A 24,258-nucleotide genomic window follows, 5' to 3' on the forward strand; every position below is an offset into this window, starting at 1 on the left:
GTCAGACGGTTCCCTGCCCTCAGGCTTACAATCTAAAAAGACATGACACAAAAGGAGAAGGGAGTGGTGGTGGGGAATAGGATCAGGTCCAGCAGATCTTCTCCACCTCCGAGGCCTGGACCAAGGCAGATGGACTGGAGGAAGGGCTTGGCTTCTTAATGGATGGTTAAAAAGGGGTTTCCTGGGTCAGAGAGGGGCTCGCCTCTGGGAATGCTTCTCTAAACAATATAGTTTTTAACTCAGTTTTGAAACTGGGTAGAGAAGTGATGAGGTGTGCATGTGGGGGAAGAAGGTTCCAGGAGTAAGGGGCAGCAAGCGAGAAGGGACGAATTCGGGAGAGGCAGTGGTAGTCCTACACTTTGACAGGAGACCTTGACTACCAGAGCGGAGGGTGCGAGTAGGAATGTAAGGAGAAAGAAGGTCAGATAAGTAAGGAGGGGCCAATCCATGGAGGGCTTTGAAAGTCAATAACAAAAGCTTGTACCAGATGCGGAAGGGGAAGGGGAGCCAATGAAGGGAGGAGAAAAGAGGAGAAACATGGTCAAAGCGGCGAGCAGATGTGACAATCCATAATAAAATAACAACACACCATAGTCCTACTCTCCCTCCACCCTCAAAATAACAATTGAATCACAATTACATTAAAAATTCATACTTAAAAGATCAATTGATCAACTAATTTATATAATTTATTCTTCCATAACTATACAGATGCATGGTAGTTGGTATAATGCTCGCATGACAATGGAGATTATCATACAAGAGGAGGACAGGAGCAAAGTGGATTGCCCCGTCCCATTCACGTGATTGGGGCAAAGATTATCACACACAGTGTGCTTCTCCGGTAAATACCAAATGATGGGGCCATTATACTTCACTAATGGCAGAAGGATGGGAGAAGCGAGTTGTGTGTGATAATCTTTGCTCCAATTGCACAAATGAGATGGGAGCAGACCCCTTTGCTCCTATCCTTCTCTCTCCATGTGATAATCTCCAATGTGACTATGGATGCTTGCATATTATACAATTATAATTCACATCCCCCACGCCGCACCCTGGCCAGGGATGTGCATTTGTTGATCTCTTGAATAGAGGCCAGCAAATAATTGGACCAGTGCTTGGCACCGCGTCCAGGGAAGGAGTGGAGCAAGCTGGGGCTATTTAAACCAGCAATGCCCCATCTCATCGCTCTCTTTTAATCATTGTCCCACCCTCCCACCTCTTCTTCAGTATGGCTTTAGTGGTGGCTTCTGGACCAGGTCACAATTTTCTCTCCTTTCCAAGGCTTTTTTGCCTACCTCACACTGTTTTTTGGGACTTGACAATTGGCCTGGGTGAAGACTTAAATAGGCGGTCACTTGCACCCCTCTTTGGGTGGTTAATCCTCTTAAACTTTTTCTCTAGAACATGTGAAGAGGGAGATGGCAAAAGAGACCTTCCTTAGGGCTCAGGTGGGATATAATCCTCACTCAAGTCATGTGAGTTGATTGAGGAAGTCTCAACTTAGTGTTCCAGATGCGAGCTGGCTGAGGAATAACCCAATTATGTTGTGTTTTTTTTTTGTCTCGGAGTTCAGGTGTTTCGCCCAGGGGACACTGAGGAAGAGGTCTGAGGAAGAGACCGCCTGCTCGTGCACCAGGTTAATCCCTTCAAATTTTGCAGATTTTGAAAAACAGTTAGATAGTTTAATTCAAATAAAAGTGGCCCATTTTTACAAGCCATGTTATGTGTCTGGTCTCATGATTTAAAGTTGATCGGCAACACTGTGATTCCACATTAACTTCCATGGCTCCATCTTTTGAAATCCTGGAGTTTCCATTTTAGTCGGGGTGTTCAGAATTCTCGCTCAGGCAGCTCTTGTATCTTACCAAACTACAACCCCCAGGATTTCATAGGATGCTGCATTAAAGAGGAATCATAGTGCTGTAATTCCATAGTGTGAAAAGGCCCCAGGACATATTGAAAAATATCTATCTAGATATTGGAAAATCTGGAAGTTTTGACATATACCCCCACTTCAAATGGCATTGGATGTGGAATTAAAAGGATTCTGTGCAACTTTTAAATTTATCAGTCTGTGGTCAATTTTCTGCTTGTTCTCTGTGTGTGCATACAACCAGCTACAGAAAGGGAAAAAATATTGACTTTATACGGAGATTTTGGTGTAGTTGGCAAACACAAAAGGCAGAAAAAGGCTTGGGGCTTGGCCCATAGGCTTAAGAGAATTGTCTCACTGTGCCAGAATGGCTTGTTTTGACCAAATTCCTGCCCATTGCCATTTTTGATTTATCTTGGGCAGTTGGACACTGACAATATCTTGTGTTATATTTCTAGCTGGAAAAGAAACCTGGTGCCTTTTCATCTTCAGCTGGTCAAATTGCTTTCAGGACCAAGCATTTTTGGTAAGATGATTTTTTAAAGTAACTTTTAAAAGTAGAAGGCATGAGTCTCTGAATTATTGGGTAGAATTACACATGTAATTCTATGTAGCCTTTTATTGAATTTAATGCATGGAGACTGACAGAGTTTAATGAACAGTTTATCCTATGGTGTAGAACGATTCCAGTTATTTCATAAGTGACAAGTCTGCATGGTATCTATGAATGAAAAGGACCCCAGGTAACCAAACATTAGTTGTGCTGCAAGTATATAAAGAGCCAAATAATAAAACGTAAGCCACAATCCACATTCAGCATACTTGACACAAGGGATTTTTTTTTCTTCATGGGAAGAAATTTCCCAGATTCATGGTACACAGGAAAAGATATAGCTTCTGACACCAAGGAATAGAAATAAATGTCAAGCTTCATCCATACATATGTTAGTGTATAAATTAAAATGATTTGTTCAAGGACATTGTTTACAAGTGACATGATTGTATGCTATCATAGATCATAGCATATTTGAAGACATCTGGTATTCCTCTGATTTTTATTTTTTTATTTAATTTATTTTTTTGCCCTCTGATAATTTCCACCTAAAATAAATGAACTCACTTCAGATCTTTTAAAAGTGTACAATTTATAGAGTGCTGAAGTGGGAAGTCTGGATAGCCATGTGTGAGAGCTCCATCTACTCTTTCAGTTGCCATCAGTGGGTTGGTGTCACCCAGTGTAGTAAAGCATGGTGAATCTGCTGGGATGGGAATACTAATACTAATACTATCATTATCTTATTTATTTTGTATGGATAAGGAGGATGGTCTCATCCTGGGCAACCCAGCATTCTCTCAGTTGATACAGCAAAGATGGGACACCCAATCTTTTAATTACAAAAAGACCTCCACCCTCAAGAAAAGAGGAAGCACAGCAAGCAGCCACCCCCATCAGAGAACAATGGCAGAAAGTAGGGAGGAAGCATCCTTGACAAGAAAGGACTGTATATTCCCTGGATTACTACATATTCTATAGTTTTATTCACTGCTTTCCTACTAAAATAGATTTTCCATGGCTTACCGTTTTTTAATCTAGTTGGTGAATCTTCATAACCTCAGTGAAGAGTCTCTTATAATATTAAACAACAACAATCATTTGAAAAACATTATACTGAACAAAACAGGAATCAATCTATTGATTGTGGTCTAGCAGTTGATTTTCAAAGTACTTATTTTAATACCTTAGATTAAAAAAAAAGCAGTTTAAGGTTTCACTTGAGAAGAGAAGAAACTTAAAATTAGATTCCCATAGACACTACAAGCAGTCTTGAACTTAAACCAAAGCAAAGAAATATATTTGGTTATACATATTTCTAACAAACTTTGTGTACTTAGTAAGCCAACTGTCAAGGCAATTACAGAGAGCCTAAATTTTAAAAATAGTTTGTTCCCAGTGAAATGATATTCCTCTTTTTCTTATCCTGTCAATCCATTTGTATGCTCATGGTTGTAGCAAGACAATTTTCCTTGGAGGGGTAGAACTGGGGAGAAGGCAGAAAAGTTTCTATAAAAGAGAAATTTGAGAAACTATCAATGATGCATAAAGGGACAAAGAACATAGGCAATGACAAAAACACTTTTTGCATTTAATTAGTAACTATTAAGAAGAGGGCAATATAGCTATCTGTGTATGATCATTCAGAAACAAACCCCATTGAATTTAATGGGATCTACAACTGTTAAAATGGAAATAATCAACCAAACATAACTTTATTTCCATGCGTTCTAGGAGAAATTAGGAGCTGTGGCTTGCTATCAAAGTGTAAAGTGCTTAGCAGCAGCAGCAGCAGCAACAGCAACATAGTGGGCGTAGGAGTGAAGGTCCTTTAAAACCCCAAACATCATCTCTCCAGCAGCAGTGTGGGCATAGAAGCAGAGGTCCTTAAAAACCTCATCCTCTAACACCATCTCTCCAGCAGAAACAGCAGCAGCGTGGGCATAGGAGCGGAGGTCCTTTAAAACCTCACCCCAAAACACTATCTCTCCAGCAACATCAGCAGCAGCATGTGCGTAGAAGCAGAGGTCCTTTAAAACCTCGCCCCCAAACACTATCTCTCCAGCAACATCAGCAGCAGCATGTGCGTAGAAGCAGAGGTCCTTTAAAACCTCGCCCCCAAACACTATCTCTCCAGCAACATCAGCAGCAGCATGGGCGTAGAAGCAGAGGTCCTTTAAAACCTCACCCAGAGTGCCAGCAGAGAAAGCTTGGGAGACAGCAAATTTAAAAACCGCCTCTCCACCTCAACACCAGTGCCAGCAGCAGCAGAGCAAGTAGAAGTGAACTCCCAGTGGTGCATGGAGACGTGACCGGCAATGCTTTGTGCGATATATAAAACCAAACCACAGAAACTGGGATAGAACCTGTGTGGTCCTTTTCTGAGGGGGTAAACCATCATCACAACAGGGCAAGTACCTCCTTGAAGGAAAGGAGGTCCAGAGAACCCGAACTAAAGTCCATCTTCAGACCCTAATTCCGAAGAGGGGAGAAGAAAATAGGAACAGACAGGACTGAAGAACAGAAAGAGAGTCCAGCTCAGTTTCTTTGTACCTTAGGGCTTCAACGTCACCCATCACTTTTTAAAGGGGGAAAAGGAGTAAATACATAAGTCATCTAGTTAAGTAAAAACTACTCAGTTTAATTTATGGTTAAGACTTGATATAAATTATACTACTTTAAGAAATGGTACATAAAATACTCTAAACAAATGCTCTTACATATGAGAGAATATATTAATTGATAAACTTTAGAATATCGCTTTGGAAAAGCAATAGGGAAAGCACTGAATATAAGAGGATCAGAAGAACTATCAAATAACAATTTAATACAAGAATTATTCCACCAATGGCACAATATATTGGCTGCTAAGTTGTTGTTGCCACCTCATCCAAATGTTGAAGTAGCTGCTGTGGCCACAGAATCCTACTATGATCCTTGGGTTGTTGCTGCAACTGCAGCCTAGCACTGCCTATTAAAGATGTCTAGCCCATTTGCAAACCTGGGGCAGCCGTTTATTAGCACTACCACCAGACCCACCATAGAAATGAGAATCTAATGCTCCAGACACCACCTGTCTCTTTCCACCATTCACCTGAACATTGGTGAGAAAAAGGAGGTGGATGGGATTAATGAAATCTCCAATCACTGATTTTAAAGTCTCTTTCAGATCAATCTGCACCCTAATACAAGCTGATCTCTCCCCAGTCAGATTTTCCAATCATTTCCCTCTGTTTGCCTTTCTGCCCCAAGGCTGGGTACATACTAGTAGATTAATTTTATTTTTCTGCACATACAAATTCCTACTTATTTTATTTATTTACATGTACTTTTCATTGTACTGTGTTGTAACTAAAGATGATCTGATACAGGCACTAAATGTTTCTTATGTTGTCACCTGTCTTGTTATCACACTGACACAGGTGCTAATGGTACATAATAAGCATTCATAATAGATAGTGTGGTGGCAAATCTGCAGTATTTTTACTTGGCAAAATTCTTCTTGATTTGCTCAGGACAGCAGACATGGAATGGGATTCCTCTGCTTTGCAAAGTGAGACACTAAACACTATTCATACTTTTATTTTTTTATATTTGCAGTCTTTGCATTCCCTTGGTAACTTTGCCCCACCTCCTCTCTTGGGATGGAAGGGAAATTTTATTGCCCTCATTCCCCCTCCTTGTCACTGCACAACTGACTGTACTCCTAGATGCATGCCTTAGTGTTATCTTATGAAATCTAGGTTGGGACAGCTTGGGTAGAACATGATTGGGTAGAAATGTGATGACAGATCAACACGGTAGGTCTCTAATGCTATTGTAACTTATAAGTTGATTTTTCTTTTTTATGTTTTAAGGTTTGCTAAAGAGACATTGCTTTTGTAGACTCTTTAAGGCAGGTGATGTCTGTTGGGAAATGTGTGAGATAATAGTTGATCTCTCAAGAAAAGTAATCAAATGTCAAGGCAAAAGCAAAACTGGCTCCAGTCCCACACCCATCCATACAGCCACAAGATCTAGCAGATAAAAGGAATATGCTGAGTCTTCTCTTAAAGGTACATAAAAGTAGTTTTATCTGTAAAAATGTGTGCTTAATCAAACATATGGCCTTATGGAGGAGAGAGAAGGAAGAGAAAAAATAGCTGTTTACTCTTAAATATCAATAAAGTGAAAAATAAAATAAAATAAAAAATAATGGTTGCAGGTTAAAGCAATCCAGGAAGAGAGTCACAGAATGTGTATGCTTGTGTGTGTGCATGGGGGGCGGGACCCTAGTACACAAGAAATCACTCTAAATATATTATGTGCCAAAATTTCTATAAAGTAACATGTAAAGAAGGAGTTAGTCAATGTAGGCAACTAGGCATGCAAAGGTTGCTAACTCTTAACAATGCCAGAAGGCGAAACTGCAATCCATTTACACTGTATGGTCACAAAATGTCAGTACTAAATACTGTCAGATATTTCCTATCTTAGCTTTTGGACTGCAGGAAGCCACATCTGTTAGCACAGTGTGTACTAAACAAGAGGAAAAGGAGGCCGCAGGTGAGTCAGACTATCATGGTACAATGATATTTACATATTAATTTTTAAGCTACTGAAAAAAAAAATCTGAATGCCACAAGCCACTGGCTTTTGGTACAAAACAGTGTCCTCTCATCCATCTTGTCATAATCTTAACACCCACAACAATTCATTAACAGATCATTAAGGAACAGCATAAGCCAAATTATGAACCAGCACTTTCACCTTTCCATACTCTTCCTTCGATATCCTTGTAACTTTGTAAGTTACTAAAAGGTTATAGTTATACAACAAGTTGAGTGATGTTATCCTTTGCTAGGTTACAGCAGTTATATAATGGTTTTATGTAATCAATACTGAGGATGGCAGAAATGAGAGACAAGTTCTAATTCCTCTTCACTGATACCTCGGTAATCTTCATTTTGTGATGACTAGCATTTAGGCATTCCATCCTAATTTTATAGGAAACCACTCACTCTATGGCTCCCCTTCCCATAAATCAAGCAGTGGAAAGTTTTCTACAAGCTACCTCTATCCATTATTGACTCTTTCTTCTCTCAGTGCAGCCTGCAGTTCTATATCAGTTGACCTTTTGTGAAAATGTACCATGGTGTGTAGTGAATTAAATGAGAAATATATGGGGAAATAGTCTTTTCTTTTTCAGTACTCGATACACGATGATGAGTACCATCCTGTTAGTGACGTGTGATGGTGTAACTTGAACTTATGCCATCATTAGTAACTTTGTTGTTGTTGTTGTTGCAGAAGTTGAAATTCTGAACTGAGCTCATCCAATGATCAAATCCCCCCCCCCACCCCCCCCCCCCACCTTTTACCTGCAGGATCCCCCACTCCATGGCCACCTAGTGAGCAGTGGGTATATCAGAAGTGTTTGGCTATGTTACTATAGCCAGATGCAGAACAGCGACATCATTTGCAAGACCATGGCAGGAGGGGAAGATCTTCCAGACATCTTGGCAGATAGTGCCATTTTTCTGGGTCTCCAATATCCCCTGCTCTCAAATGGCTGTGGAATGAGGAATGATAAGCATCTGAACACCTCCTAATATTTTTATTAATCCAGCTATAGTTTGATACAACATGAGGCACCAGTATGAGTGGATGCAATTGCGATGGCATAAATAGGTAGTATGAATGACATGTAGACCCAACCATGTAGAAAGGTGTGGGGATGGAGGAACTGCTGGAAGAGCATCACCACTCCCCTGCCTACTCTGCATTTCTGACAGAAACTGAAAGCGAAAAGATGAGTCCTGCCATATCAGACAAGAGTGGAATCCCTCCTTTCATCTCTTGTGTATTCCTAAACACCGCACCCTGCCCTCTCATTTCTGAGGAATCCAGATCTTGTCTAGGTGTTGTAAAGCCCATGAAGCATTATCAATCAAAATCAAACCCCATTCATCTACCTAATATCAAAACAGACGCTTTACTTTCAAACCAGCTCAGGTTCTGTTGAGAAGCAATCAAGCTTTGGGTTTCCCATGGAACCTCTATGGATTGGGGATATATATAGGATATAAATAGTATCCCAAAATTTAACTTTTTTGCTTTATTGTTCCCCCTGCATATACAGTGACTGTTGCTTTCAGATCTCAGTCTTTGTCTGATCTCGGTTCATATTATTATATGTTTTTAATATGCTGTATGCCGCTTTGATTGTTTTTACAAAAAGCGGGATAAAAATAAAAGTTTTATTATATTATTTATTATTGGAAAACCTGCTTTCTCAAGCCCCATGGCTTGAGTCTTCATACTTCCTGGCTTTCCTTCAAGTCTTTTGACCTTTTCTTCAAGACAGGTGGTTATAACTTCATATAACCCTAAAACTCTGTTATCCCTTTCCACTTTTCTATTTTAGCTAGCTTTGTATGTTGATTATTTAGATGGATTATCTTTGTGTGTGTGTCATTTTATATTTCCTCTAATAGAAGTTCATATAGTTCCCCATGCATGTAATCTCTCAGTTATTACCAGTATAGCTGGTGTTTAGTTCCAGCATACATTACCTGCTCTTGCAAATCTAAGCTAAATAATCTCCAGATTAGTTAAATATAGAATTTTAATGCATCTCTTTTTAATTGTATGATTTTTACTGTTGTAATCCACTTGAATTCCCTGAGATTGAGCGGAATAATAATAATAATAATAATAATAATAATAATAATAAGATTGCAACTGTCTGTGGAGGCTATACAAGGACCACACATTTAGGGTAACAGTGCTCCTGTAGCTAAAAGATGGGTTTGAGGTGAGAGGAGAAACATAGCATAGTTCTGCATGTAGAAATTTTACACTGTGTCACTCTGATGTTGGAACATGGCCTGTGCATTTAAAATTTAAAATTCTTGTGTTTCTTATTTGGCAGGGTGTTCAAGCCTGTGAGGGTGGAGACTGAGATGCCTTATTCTAGATAGGTGAAGGTGACTATTGTCTGTGTTGTGTGATGCGAATTATTCTAACATGTAATAATGGGGGGGAAATCACGTGTTTTCTTCTCACTGGGTGACACACAGTAGTTTTATGATTTTATGATTTCCCTGTATATCCTGACATGGTAGTGGTTGGCATGGTCCCGAATTTCTACCATGTCAGGATGCACAGGGAAGCCATTGAAATCTACAAACATCTGGATAATTTCAACAGGAAAGAAGAAACCCTTAAAGTGAACAAAATTTGGCTACCAGTCCTGAGGAATAGCAAAATTCGGACTCAGCAAATGCAAATGGGAAACCATTCAGAGTCAGGGGCTTTCCCAGCAGATAATGATCACCAATTAGCAGACACTAATCCTTTTTTGCATTAGCTTCCCAGCCTGAGGCCTGCCATCAGCACAGAACAATACACATGCAAATCACTCCTGCATTCCCAGGCTCACACAGTGTGTGTGTGTGTGTGTGTGTGTGTGTGTGTGTGTGTGTGTGCGCGCGCGCGCGCACACACACACACACACACACACACACACACACACTTATTCCAGGCAAGCATTCTTTGAAGATGCCAGCCACAGATGCTGGTGAAACATCAGGAAGAAACTCTTCTGGAGCATGGCCATATGGCCCAAAGAACTCACAAAAGACTATGTTGCTCATTTTTAACCTTTCACATTGTCAGGATGCCATGTTCCTGATCTCAGAACTATTGCTAATGCTAGTCTGCATACTGCCTCTAAAACTGCATTGGAGCAGTCATATTTCATCACCACACTATTTTCGTGAAGCAGCATGCATCCTTGTCCCATGATTATCTATGTGCTGAAAGTATTGCTTGTGAGGAGGGGACTCAGATATTTTAGAGTTTGTGTTACATGCAAAATTCACTGCTCTTTAGTATGGTTTCACACTTCAGCAAGTGTAGACATTGACAGGCAAGCCAGGGAAGGAATTGATATCTTCATCTGTTTATCTAGCCTACTCCACACTCATGTTTGCCTCCGCATCTGCAGTCTTCAATTATTGATGAAGAAGTTCAGCCCCATAAAATGGTGATTGTGGCAGATTGGCCCAAGCCTGGGGTTACCTCAAAAGTACCACACAGGACTGGCTTGGTTTTATTAATTTATTTTGTCAAGAAAACTTAACGATTCTAACATTGTTTACTGTGTCAGGTGTCATGTCCAATCAGTGTCAACGAAAATCCTGAAGCTGGTGCTGGAGAAAGAAAGATTGCTTACACAGTCCATCCCTTTGTAGCTGCTAGCAACAAGCTTAGTTTAGTCCCTCATAAATAACTAGTCAAACTGTACTTGGAATTTCTTCATGAAGTAACACCACCACGCCCCCCCCCCCAATGGAGAAAGGAAATGCAACCTACTTTTAACGCTTAAGGCAATGAATAAACCCGACAAATAGTTATTCTTAAACTTTAGCCTACCTTGCATTGTTTGTTGTACTTCAAATGCCTTTTAAAGTGTATTGCCAAAAAAGTCCAAATGAGCTCAGACATATGGATCCCTTCCTGCTTCTGGTAACATGGTCCTCCTTGAGGGCATGTACATGAGCTGCCACTACCCACTGATTTTAACACACACAGGCCTTTTATAGCAACTCAGTGGGATGTTATTGAGGAAACTTGACTAGTGCTTTCCACCCAATTCTGTAGGGCATACACACTGAGCAAAAGGTACATGAATAGAGTGTGGGAAGAGAGGTGTCTTTAAGGAAAGCTTTATTCCAAACAGTAATCTACATAGCAAAATCATATCTCACATGAAGGGTGCCTGCCTTCAGGGACACTAAGAATAAATTGCAAAGTTACACAATAGTCTAGGTCATACTCCACCAAGATCACAAAAATAAACATAAGCTCTAATGCATCCACTGAGTCAGTTTTGTCTTACTCCACTCATACGTCCACTCACAATCAGATGTCACTGAATCTTGGATGTTCCTTGGACAAGCTGGGAGTCTGAACAGTATGGCCCAGGTTTAACCAGTGTATGGCAGGCACCCAATCGCTTTGTTTGGTAGAAAGGGCAATTCAAGTTCCCTCAGTAACATCCCACTGAGTTACTGCAAAGGGGGTTAAAATCAGTGGATGGTGGCAACTTGTCACTTGGATAACCTCAAAAGTTCCCATCCTACTCACCAGAAGCAGGAGAGGTTCCATTAGTACAAGACATAAAAGACCGAGAGTTTCCTTTATTTTTGTTTCCTTGAGAAAATGTGTAGGTAACATTTTATGCTTCTGCTTTGATTACACAACTTCAGTTATGGCTACAAACAATAAAAATGATGGTTAATTACAATCAAAATAACATTTATTGGCTAATTATAAAAACATTTCTGTCTGGGAGCAACCAACTATCTCAATCAGCACAATTAGCTTTCATGTTGGTAATCCTGGAAATCAATACAGCTGAGTCCCATATCTTTGTATTTTTGTTTGGATTTTATGCTGTTAAAATGTTTTACTAAGATCCATTTTCAATGCAGGTTGTATATTTTCCTCAAATAATTGTAAAAAAATGGGCCCAAACAGACAGGCCGAAATAAAGCTGCTTCGGGTGATTTTGATGGTATGCTATTTAAATGATGCATGCATCCTAAGATGCCAGAAGCCATGCCTAAGCCACGCTCCAGTACTAAGGACTGGAGTGCAGTTTTGGTGCAGCTTCTGGCCTCTTAAGATGCATGTGTCATTTAAACAGCATACCTCCAAAGTGACCTAAAGCAGCTTTATTTTGACCTGTCTGTTCAGGCCCAATAATTCTGTCAAAACAGAAAAATTCACATTTAGAAAGACAGTTTTGAGAAGAGTAGCTATCCATGTTAAGCAAGCTTTGCATTAAACAGATAGACTGGCATCTTATTAGTGGTATGTGTGTGTTTGTGTGTTTTCAAGTCACCCTTCAACTTATAGTGAACTCATGATTGTCATAGGGTTTTCTTAGGAAAGAGTTACTCAGAAGTGGTTTGTAGAGGAGTTAGGGCAGGTAGTCAGATTAAAAGTGAGTGGCCTCTTGTTTTTGGCTTTTATAAAGCACACTTTGCTCATCTCCTTAGACAAGCCAGTTTCAGTCAAAGTAATAAAAATTGTATCCAGTTGGAGCGGCAGAGGAAAAGTGCTATGAACTGTTTCACAGTCAGAGAGCTCCTAGGCTGTTCACCATACTCTGAAATGCTGGTTAACACAGAGATACATTCCTTTCTGAACAGATGACCATGACAATGCTGAAGTAATATAATCTATGTGAACGTACAGTAATGCTGATGTAATTCGGAAAAATTGAGATTCTGTAAGTATGAATGTCTATGGTTGCTTCTGCACTGCAGAAATAACTTAGGCCCTGTACAGATGGGCCCTTTGCGGCATCATGGCGATGGGCTAGGGTTACCTTGGGGTGGCACATGCACACACCCTGCAACCCTAGCACATCGCCATCATGCCATAGCTGTGCAGCACTGTCCAGATGGCGTGCACAGCTATGACGTCACTGCTATGCAGTGTCCAGATGGAGTCATGAAGCAGTGACGTGCTCACGCCGCCGTCAGCTCTTTACAACAGCGCAAAAATGAGCCGCTTTTCAGTGCTCCTTTTTTCATGCAACCTCACTGCGCAATTTGGTTCCTGCGGAGTGGCTACATGAAAAAGAGAGGCGGCTCCTGGCTGCCTCTTTCTGGCTGTCTGTACCCCATCTTAGACACATTTTAACTGCCAGGGCTCAATGCTATGAAATCCTGGGTTTTGTGGTTTGTGGACAGAGAAGGCTAAATATCACAATAACTAAAAATCCCAGAACTCCATAGCATGGATCCATGGCAGTTAAAGCAGTGTCAAACTGCATGATTTCTGCAGTGCAGGTGCAGATGCAGATGCTGATCCAGCCAATGAAGATGTATGTGGATACACTGTAAATATCTATGTGATATGATGACCTTCCTCTATGATGTCTCCAGACATGCATCTGAAGAAGTAGGCTCAAGTCTACAAAAACTCATGCTACCAGCTTCTTTCTTTCAGTTAATCTTAAAGGTCCTGCAAAATTCTTTTGCATACTGATTTTCCAGATTAACATGGCTATGTCTTTGAATTCCTCTAAGATGGTGTAACTACATAAACTATTTGCTTTCTGATAATAAATAGCTAGAAATTTTATAAAGCTGGTTAGGTTTTCCTGGCAAAAGTTCATGCCACAGTAAATGTATCCATCTTTAATGTGCCATGGGAGTTTATTGTTTTTGTTTTTCAAAAAATCACTGTGGGTCAGCCCCAGAAAATAGTTAATGTTGTTGTTTTCACAAATATTACTGTTGATCAGTCCCAGAAAATACTAACAACGTGCTTATTTTCCCAAAGGTATTTTGCTGTGGTTTCAATTTAGTTCCTAAACTCTGCACCACTGGAGCACTCTGCAAGTGTCACATACAGTCATAAAGTCCCTGATACCAATGGTTCCCAGCAGCTGCACTCTCTAATAGCATTCATTACCTCAGGACAGCATGCCTGTTGCTTACAAATCTGAGACTTTCTTTCATTTCTTCTTCCCTGAAAATCCTACAGATTACACTGAAAGGGCATCTGCTCACTTGCTCACATACCTGGAGAAAAGATTGCAGTTAGCATCTGCACATACAAACATAATTTTCCTGACTTGAAACTCCCTATAAGAGTATTTTAAACCTTTGTCCTCTTACCCTGATACTCAATTTTCTGCACTATATTGACCCTGTGAAACCTTTTGCCTCAAGCAACTCAAATGAGTTATCATAGCCACAGAAGTCAGATAAATCATTTGCAAAACTTTTGAACTCAGGGTTCTTTCCATAGTTAGAAATTCTCCATACTCATACATCCTCACACTACCCACACAGGGATTTTAAGATAAATCGTGCCATCTCCTAAATTGCTAATTAATAAACATAATAGTAATAATTTAAGTTTTGCTGTCTTCTGCCACATGGCTGACACTTGGAAATCCATCAGACCTGAAAAACCTGGAGTAATTAAATTTATACTTCACATCAGATTTTATCCCCTTGTTTACAGCTTGCAAGAAGGGTGTCCTTTCTCACTTTTACTATTTATTTTGGCACTGGAGACCCTATTGAGAGGTATTGCACAAAATGGGATCCTATGGGATGACGGTAAGAAGAGAACAGCATAAACTGAGAGCTTACATGGATGAACATGTTATAATGTCACAAATAACTGTACCCAATGAAGCTCTTTTGGGGGAAAAGTTAAGGTGTTTGGGACATGCTCCACATTTAAAGTGAATTGTGACAAAACGAAATTGCTGACTAAAAATGACTTGAGAAGAAGACAATGAACTAGCTGCTCTATCAAATTTTGAAGTGGCAAAAGGATTATATATTTGGGAGATATAATAATGAAAAAAACCCAGTTTATTAATTCAAAACCACTATGAAAAAGTCTGGAAAGAAATGAAAAAGAGATGTAGAAAAATGGGAGAAGTTAAATTTATCCCTTTGGGGCGTAGAACTGAAGCAATAAAAGCAAATGTTTTGCCAAGACTTTTTTTTTGTCTTTCAAATGATCCATATTATATGAAATACCTTTTGCGCCACAGCAGAAAGAGATTTCTAGATTTGTCTGGCAAGCAAAGAAATCCAGAATAAATTTTAAAACACTGCAGGATTCTCAGAAAAGGGGTGGCTTAGCACTCCCTAATTTCAAAATATTTCAAGGCCTATTGTTTTGAATAGTTGAAGGAATGGATAATACTTAGAGATTCTTGGAACCTGGAGACCATAATTTAAGATCTGGTTGGTATAATTTCCTTTGGTGATGAAAGATAAGGCACATGCTAAATTTTAAAAAACTTTGTATTAGAAGGGCTCTCTTATAAGTTTGTAAAACAATAAAGAGAGACTTTTTCTCCTACGATAATATTAGCTACCACACCACAGGAAGCCTTTTGTAAGGGAAAGAATGGGCTACAAATTGAACATGGTTGTGCTATGATGATCATTTATATTTTGATTAAGATAGCTGTAAACTTAAATCAACAGAAATGAATCTCAAGGAAGGCAAAAATCATAATTGGTTTTGTTATATGCAACTTAATCAAGACAAGAGTAATGCAGCCATAGAGGTTAGAGAGAAAGTGTTTTATGCAGAAATATTCAGAAACAATGCCCATATAATTTAACAAGTGTATAAATGGCTTCTGAAAGCAGAGACTGCAGATGAGCTTGCAAAAGACTACATGATAAAGTGGTACCAATATAATGGGCATAATGTTCATATGGATGTATGGGGGAAATGTGTGCCAAGATTAAAATTTACTTTGCACAGTAAATTAAAAAAAAAACATTATAAAATGACATACAGATGGCATCTAACCCCAAATAAGCTGTCAAAATGGCACAGAATGTTTCAAATCAATGTTGGGGATATAAAGATAAAGAGGAGCACTTTTTTCCATGTAAACTTGTAAGGAGACAAAAATTTGCTGGTATAAGATTTATATGTTAATCCAAAACAATTTAAAGCTAGATTTAGTAATGTTACCAGAAATATTTTTGTTGGGCATGATGGATAAAGAGCTGGATAGTAAATATGAATCACTTCTTCAATATATGACAACAGAAGCAAGAATATTATTTGGTCAAACTTGGAAATAGACTGAAGGACTTACAGTGGAAGAATAGGTTGTTAAGGTTGCTAACTTAGTCCAAATGGTCAAACTAACATGGTTCTAAAGGATAAGCCAATTTTTTTTTTTGAAAGATTGGAAACCATTTATAGACTTTTTGAGCAATAAGGAGTCTAATGATGAATTCATCTGAGGTTATGATTATTACTAAATTTAGCAGGATTGTTTAGTTGGATCTGTAATGGTGCAAAATATTTTTATCTCTTTTTATTTTCATTACAGTCAGGATTACAATCAGAGCCCTAGTGAGTATTAGATGTGGGCCATTTTGTTTTCTCTCTTTCACTTTCCTCTCCCTCCCCCCTGTTTTATTTATCTTATTTAAATTGTATTGTTTAATCTCAACTGCTGGGGAAAAACTAGAAGAGGAGGAAGGGGACTTTTCCCTCTGGGTTAAGTACCAGTCACTCTTCCTTCATAGTGATCTGAATTTTCTTAAAGTAAGTGGCCTACCTGGTCTCTGTCATCTGCACCTCTTCATTCAAGCCCTTCTTTCATCTCTCTTTTCTGCCTCTTAACAGCCAGACGTCTCTTTTCATCTATATCGTTTCCCACAGGACCATCTGATTCCGTGTCCCTCTCCTCTCCTCCTTCTAACCCCATAGCTATCTCTGGCTCTCTGCCATTGGCCTCCTCAGCTCCACACCATATTAGCCTTGCTTCTTTTAGGTCTTCTATTCCCCTGTGTCTGAGGCTTCCTCCTTCAGTGTCCTCTATTCCCCGCCATCCTATCCTTCCTCTTGCAGCACCTCTGTTCCCCACTGCCTCAACTCTTCTCCTTCAGCTTCCTCTGACCCCCAATTCCCCATCTTTCCTGTTCTATGTCCTCTGTCTCCCCTTGCCCTATCCCTTCCTGCATCCACCTCCCATGTTCCTTTCCCTCACATCTTGTCCTTGTCCCAGTGTCTGCCTCATCCTTGTCTTCCCCTCCATACATTCTTACCATTCCTTCCACTTCCCTCCCTCCCTCTCTCTCCTCCCTCTCTGTTTTTCTCTCTCTCTGTCCCTCTTGCTGCCTCTTCTTCCTCCCTTTTGAACCTCCATTACTTTTAACCTCCATTGCAGAGGGCTCCGATCCTCTACTGGATGTTTACTCCAGTTAGCAAAGACTAGGTTGGCAACTACCAGCCAGAGACCTTTTTCTTCAGCTGCCCCTAGGCTGTGAAATGTCCTGCCAAAACAACTTCCAACATACACTGTCTGAATTTGTTCATATGCATTTCAAATGTACCCGAGTAATTTTTATGGGTTTTTTTCTTGGAAGGGGGGGGGTCTGCCAAACCCACAATTTAACCTGGGATAATCAACCTCAGGTCCTTTCCCAAATGTTCCTAAAAGATTCTCATTGTTAGATATGTGAATAACCAATGCAAATACACCCAGGATAAACCAGGATAAAACTGTGCATGCCTTGAATGTGTTTTAAATACATCTGCACCATCAACTCCATCTTTATTTGCAGTGCTGGCATGTGTGAACAACAGAACACGCAGAGATGCAATTCTTTTTAAAAAATAGCATTAACGACAAAACTGGAATGCATGAGTGAAGTTATCTGCATATTGCATAAACAACATCTGAATAACCCCTTACCATCCTTGTTGCCCATCTCTGAACTCGCCCCAAATCATCTATAACTTTTTTTAAATTAGGGTGCCCAGAAATGAACACAGTAATCCAGATGAGGCCTAAACAGCACAGAATATAGTAGTCTATTGCTTCTCTTGACTTGGAAACTTTGCTTGTACAGTATGAGTGTTTTCTCATTTTGGAACAAGTGATACTTCTTCATGCTTGTGAGCTCCAGTATAATAAGTTTCTATATTTATAAATGAAAATGTTACAAAAATGCCATATTGTTTCCACACACACACACACACACACAAAAAAAAGGGCCCACAAAAGCCTCACTCTGGAATGCAAAACATTCTTAGCTTGGTTCAGAAGTGTTACCCAGGCAGCCTGTGGTCTAGCATTGAGCTCACCCTGACTTCCCCACACATCCCAGGCCCCCTCTTTTGCTGTAGAAGCAGGGGAAGCCCAGCAGATTCAGGGGACTTAGGGAACCAAAATTAAACACAAGTCTGTATACTCCTTTCTGTGTAGATGGTAATCTTGTCAGCAGATGGGCCATTAACTGGAATTGTGCTTATAGATTCAGTCCCCATAAAGCTCTTCCTGCCAGACCACAAGCCCAGCTGCCAAAAAAATCACCTGCATGTCACAAAAGTTAAGTGTTTATAAATCCCAGGTATCTTCTTTCTGAAAGTCTTGCCTGTGGATGAGGTATCAAGTGGAATTAGATGGTAATGTCTGCTGATTAGACATCAGTAATTATTTTTGACTGGATGGGTAATCATTCTGAGTGGCATTAATGTGTTGTCACATTACACATTGTCTAGGGGATGAGTTTGCCTTTAGAGTAGCCAAATAGTTCTCACTCACTGATTAGTTGCTGGTGCTTTGTGGGACGGGGGCAGATATGTTATTGCTGTATACCCACATGTCAAAATAACATTTCTAATCAAATGGTGGCCTTATTTATTATGCCATTAACCTACTTAAAACAGACGTAGGTTTACTTAACACATTTACTTGTGATGCTTTGCAGAAAAACTGTATAACCTTTCTGATTTGCATAAATGTTTTCAAAACATGGGAATAAGGTGAGGATCAGGAGGATATGCCATAAAATAATAAGGCCAAAATTATGAATAAAGATGGATGATCAGTAACTTGGTTTTTTTTGGGGGGGGGGGGAGGCAAAACTATGCTCAGGTGCCACCCAGCAGCTGTTGTACTCCAAGCATAATTCCTATGTAAGGAAGTAATGGATACCTCATTACATGATGGCATAGTTCCTGTATCATAACCCTGCTAAAGTAGACCTCCCCCAACTGGAAACTACCATAGTCATCAAATCTAACCCTCTAAATCAGGGGTTGGCAACCCCCGGCCCAGGGGCCACATCCAGTCCGGCGAGCCCTTGGGACTGGCCCGAGCCCGGTCCTGCCGCCGTTTGCCAAAGGCCCCGCGCCAGTGGCAAGCAGCGGCAGGACTGGGTCTGAAGCGAGGCTCCTTGGCCCTGCCTGGCTCCCTCCGCCGGCGGGCGGGTGGGCAGGGCCAAGGAGCCCCGCTGAAGCAAGGCTCCTTGGCCCTGTCTGGCTCCCTCTGCCGGCGGACAGGCAGGGCCAAGGAGCCCCACTGAAGTGAGGCTCCTTCGCCCTGCCTGTTCCTCTCCGGGCAGGGCAGGAAAGGGGCGGGGGTCCTCCTCCTCCTCCCCTCCTTTCCTGCGGATGCCAGACAGCTGCGGGCAGGGAAAAGGAGCAGGAAGAGGAGCAGGAGGAGGAGGGAGGGAGGGAGGGAGGAAGGAGGAGGAAGGAGGAAGAGGAGGAGGAAGGAGGAGGAGAAAGCAGGAGGAGGGAGGAAGTAAGGAGCAGGAGAAGGAGGAGAATGAAGAAGAAGAGTAACAGGAGGAGAAGGAGGATTTCCATTCCATTTCTACAAGTCTGCTTTGTTTTAACAATGATAGTGGTGGTGATGATGATGATGATGATGATATAAGTCAGTTTCTGAGACATGCACTCACTCTTTCTGAAGGTGAGACAGTGTGACTTTCCAAAGTGCATTTCTGTGTATTTTCGGTGCTTTTAATGCTAAAAGGTCTGCTTTAACAATGATAGTGATGATGATGGTGATGGTGATGGTGATATTGATATCAGCCAGCTTCTGAGGCCCAAATATCCTCCATTTTGATCATGCCTAACAAACATGCATTTATAGTAACTTTTTTTAAAAAAGCATCAAATTTTTTTGCATGTCCTCCATTTTTTAAAAATGTGTCCTACATTTGAAAATGTCCTATATTATTTAATTATTTAATTATTTCTTTTTTGGCTTTGGCCCCCCAGTTGTCTGAGGGACAGCAACCTGGCCCCCGGCTCAAAAAGGTTGCCTACCCCTGCTCTAAATAAACAGGATTTACAATGCAACATACTACAGCATCTCTGCCAGATCCAGCTTCTGTTTAAATATTCCCAGTGAAAAAGCCCACCAGCCTTCCACATAATAACTCTGTAAATACTGAAAATGAGAGCTTTTCATGCAAAAGTGGGAAGTAATTGTACCCTGCTGTTTTTAGATTCCACCACACTATAAAAAAATACATAAAAAGAACAAGGTTGTTTATTATTTTGGTTATCTGACCAGAAAACATTCTGTTTTTTCAAGACTGTCTTATAAATGTCAATTTTGAAACTTGATGTAGAATTCATTTAATGCACAAGAACCAATGTGGTGCAGTGGTTTGAGCATTGAGAGGTTGTTTAGTTAAGGAGATTATCACACTGGAAAAAAAGACCTCTCAATGCATTGCGGTATTCTCCCATCAATATTATGTGATAACACGATGATTATCACACAATGTTGCGTGACATCGCAATTATCTTGTGATTATCCTGTGAATAAAGAGGAATTCTAGCTCTGCTTTTTATTCACAGAAAATCCCCATGAATAAAAACTGGTGGTAGAATTCCTCTTTATTCACAGGATAATTGTGGGAGAATTGTGACATCATGTGATAATCATTGCATTATTGCATGATATTGATGGGAGCATATTGCTATGATCCCATCTTTTTTACCGGTGTGATAATCTCTTAAATATACTAAGGCCAGAAACAGATCAGCCTAAAAAACTGGCTTCCAGCCGGCTTGGAGTCAGTATGTGCAGATGGTGCATATACACCCCAAGCTGCCTGGCTACACACATGTGGACCGACTTCCAGGTACTCCAGCGGCATGGCGTTTACAAGCCGCATGCTGCCATAGTACTGGAAAGCTGCCCCAATGCTGTGGCGGGGCCAGAAAAGCTGGCTTTTTGCCAGCCAAAAAGGAACAGCTCTTTGCTGCTCCTTTTTTGGCTGGCTTCAAGGCAAATTAGAGCCACAGTGTATGGTTGCTGTAATCCCAATCGACCTTTGGTAGGGGTGCCTTTAAGCAGTCTGTTTTACCCCTAAGTTCAGTTGCTGAAGTATAATATTGGCCAATAGTGATAATGATGTATGATGACAAGTCATAGAGTCAATAAAACACACCTAAAGAATGCCATGGCTTCACTTCATGCTATTGATATGGAGACTTTATAAACAAAAAATGGGGGAACAACAAAAACAACAACAACAACAAAGCAACCACCCAAAGACATTTTTTTTCTATTACCTAGAACTTCTTGGTATTTCCTGGTATTTCTAAATGCCACGGAATTTTTACATTTCATACTTCTTCATGAAGTTTCATTATTCCTTTCCATCAAGATGAGGCTCAGCATCAGCTCCTGCAACAGTGATGAAGTGAGTGAGGAGATGGGACTGAGAAGAGTCTATACATGCATAAACAGATGAATTAAAGCTTAAAGAAGTTGGCAAAACTAATCACTATGCTTCTGCATAGTGAGAGCGAAATAGGTAATAACAGATAATTTGCCTGACTTTCCTGGGAGGGAAAGCCACTCAGCTTCTTTGTCTGTCTCTTTAGGATGTGCTTATTTTCCATTTAGAAACATGAGTTTATAAAAATCAAAAATCTCAGACAAGCACAACAAGCTAAAATGGGGAGGAGAGCAGAAACACTAACCATCAGAAATAAAAACACAACTCTTTCTCTGTCACTTCAAAAGCTCAAGAAAAAAAGAAGAAATGTTGCCTCTTGAATCTTATGGGCCAAATCAACATTGTTTAAAATAATTTCTACATTTTAAAAAAAAAGAAATTAAATGTATTTAAAGTCAAAAGGGATCTCAGTTGCATACACTAATGTTTCAGTATAAAAGTTGACCAAGGCTGCATTCCCACTGTAGAAATAATCCTGTTTAACACCACTTTAACTGCCATTGCTCAATGCTGTGGAATTCTGGGAATTGCAGTTTTGTGAGACATTTAGCCTTCTTTGTCAGAGCGCTCTGGTGTCACAACAAACTATGTATAGACACCCAGAAACAATTGGCTCAACATACAGTACATAAGCTTCACTTTCTATTATTATTATAGTTATTGTTTGTTATTACTATTGTTATTGCTATTGTTATATTTGAAAATGTCTCACTCTTTTCCCAGTTAAATTTTAACACCATGGACACAACCAAAGCTAACATACAATTACACTATAAGCAGAATTACAAGCAATTCAAAGTGTGCCTACAAAAAACAACAACAGCAACGTAGGCCCAAAACAGATGGGTCAAACAGAGCAGCTTCCAGCTGCTTCAGGAGCATGGCATTTAGACAATGCATGCCCCTGACACAGCTAGAAGATGCTATGAGACCTAGCCCATGATCGAATCATGTGCATTCTCCCTCCCTATCCCTTCCCATTGTTTTGTTTATCATTTTGTACATCAGATAGAATTTATATGGATTGTAAATTTTAAATTCCAGAATCTCCACATTTCCAGGAGTAAGTCTTTATTAAATTAATCTCAGAGGAATTTACAGAACTCTGTTAAACACATGAAGTGTGTATGTGTGAGAGAGTGTGAGTGTGTGTGATAAAGTACCAGATGCTGGAAGAATCATATACTATCAAACCTTGATGATAAGAGACTATTTTGAAACTAGAACCTCTATGCTTGCAAGATGGAGTAGAAATTGCTTCTCATATGTATCATTTCTTTTGGGAGCTTTAGACAGATGTGATATATACTGGTGAGAAAAAGTTACAAATTGCAATGCATTAATATGGAGATAGAGAGTGGCTCAGTACCAGTGTCAATTTAAATCTAATTTTACTTGCACTGTGGTTTGGACTCACTTCCTGTCATTCACCAAAAATTATCTGGTAAAAGAAGTAAGGGTTTGTTCACTTTCCTTATATCGCAGGGCCTGCTAGGATGCCAGTGAAATGGCATGCATGTTGGTTTTAAGGTATAATGGACACTTACTTGAGAGTAAATCAGGTGGAAATTAATGGGATTTTCTTCAGTGTAAATATGATCAGGTTCAGGTTGTGTTACTTCGCAGAGTGGGGTTCATTCTCTGATGTCTATTGAATTTAAAAAAGAGGAAGGGAGAGGGAGAAAGGCAGAACCTTTAAGACTGACTGGTTTTTATTATTGCATGAAGTTTCATGGCTATAAACCTAGTTCTCCAGGTACTGTACAGTATTATTATTATAATAATTATAATTATGTTTCTTTATATCCCACCCTTCTCCCAAGATTGGGACTCATGACAGCTTACAACATTAAAAAAATACAATTAAAACATGTTGGAACAATGGATTTGAAAAGAGACTAGTTGAGACAAGGTATTATAAAAAGGCTTTATCTATAAATGCTTAAAAGGGTAACAAACTATATACAACAGAATCATACAAAACTCATATATACAAAGGATACAAAATAAAGCATAATAGTAATGGCAAACATAATAATAACAAATAGCAAATAATAATACAAACTGTATAATACAATGAAATAACACAAGTATAACACAACAGAAAAGAAGGCTGAGAACAGAGTGAGCAAAAGAGAGCGAGAGAAAGGCTCATTACAAAGTTAGCCTTATTAAGGCTTAAAAGCTGATTAGAGCTATGCATATACAGCTGTAGCTCATCTGTGTTCTCAGTAGCTCTCCAAGTGTAGAGCTTGTTACTATTCCAACAAAACATACAAAAATAGTACATTAAAATAGAATTTAAACTACAATAATTAAAACAAATTACATATTAAAATATCAAATACCTTAAAAAGATAAAAAATGTTTAAAATACATTAAAACAATATAGCACCCCAGGCCATTCTTCAAAAGCTTTCTGTTTTGAAAGTCTGTCTTTATTGTGGGATTCAAGGATGGCTTTTAAAACAAACTGCCTCCTTTAGGCAAGATGGAACTCTTCTTTGTTGTAGGGAGGCATTGACTACCTCCATTACTCAGTATCACTCTGTACTGCCTCTGAATAACACAGCTACATCTTTGAAAATTAAAGCGGTTGGGTTATAAAGCATATTTATACAGTTTTGGGATAGAATGTAATATAGAATCTAGAAAGGTGCAAACCATGTCCTTTGCTCTAAATTTTCAAAAGACAGGGCAAAGTGATACAGGTCTTTCCAATCTTTACAGTGCTCAGTTACTGTTGTTGTGTGAAAACTATACATTTCGTTACC

The 24,258-nt window shown here is 39.7% G+C and overlaps 1 long non-coding RNA gene across 1 annotated transcript; it reads left to right on the forward strand.

The window, feature by feature from the left end:
* The first annotated feature begins 1,536 nt into the window (after positions 1-1,536).
* LOC121928628 lies at positions 1,537-3,484 on the forward strand. The gene is made up of 3 exons (XR_006103535.1): positions 1,537-1,639; positions 2,335-2,402; positions 3,195-3,484. It is a non-coding gene; the product is annotated as an uncharacterized LOC121928628 (long non-coding RNA).
* Positions 3,485-24,258: the final 20,774 nt, after the last annotated feature.

This window comes from Sceloporus undulatus, chromosome 1, assembly GCF_019175285.1.
Source record: "Sceloporus undulatus isolate JIND9_A2432 ecotype Alabama chromosome 1, SceUnd_v1.1, whole genome shotgun sequence".
In the NCBI taxonomy this organism is placed as follows: domain Eukaryota; kingdom Metazoa; phylum Chordata; class Lepidosauria; order Squamata; family Phrynosomatidae; genus Sceloporus; species Sceloporus undulatus.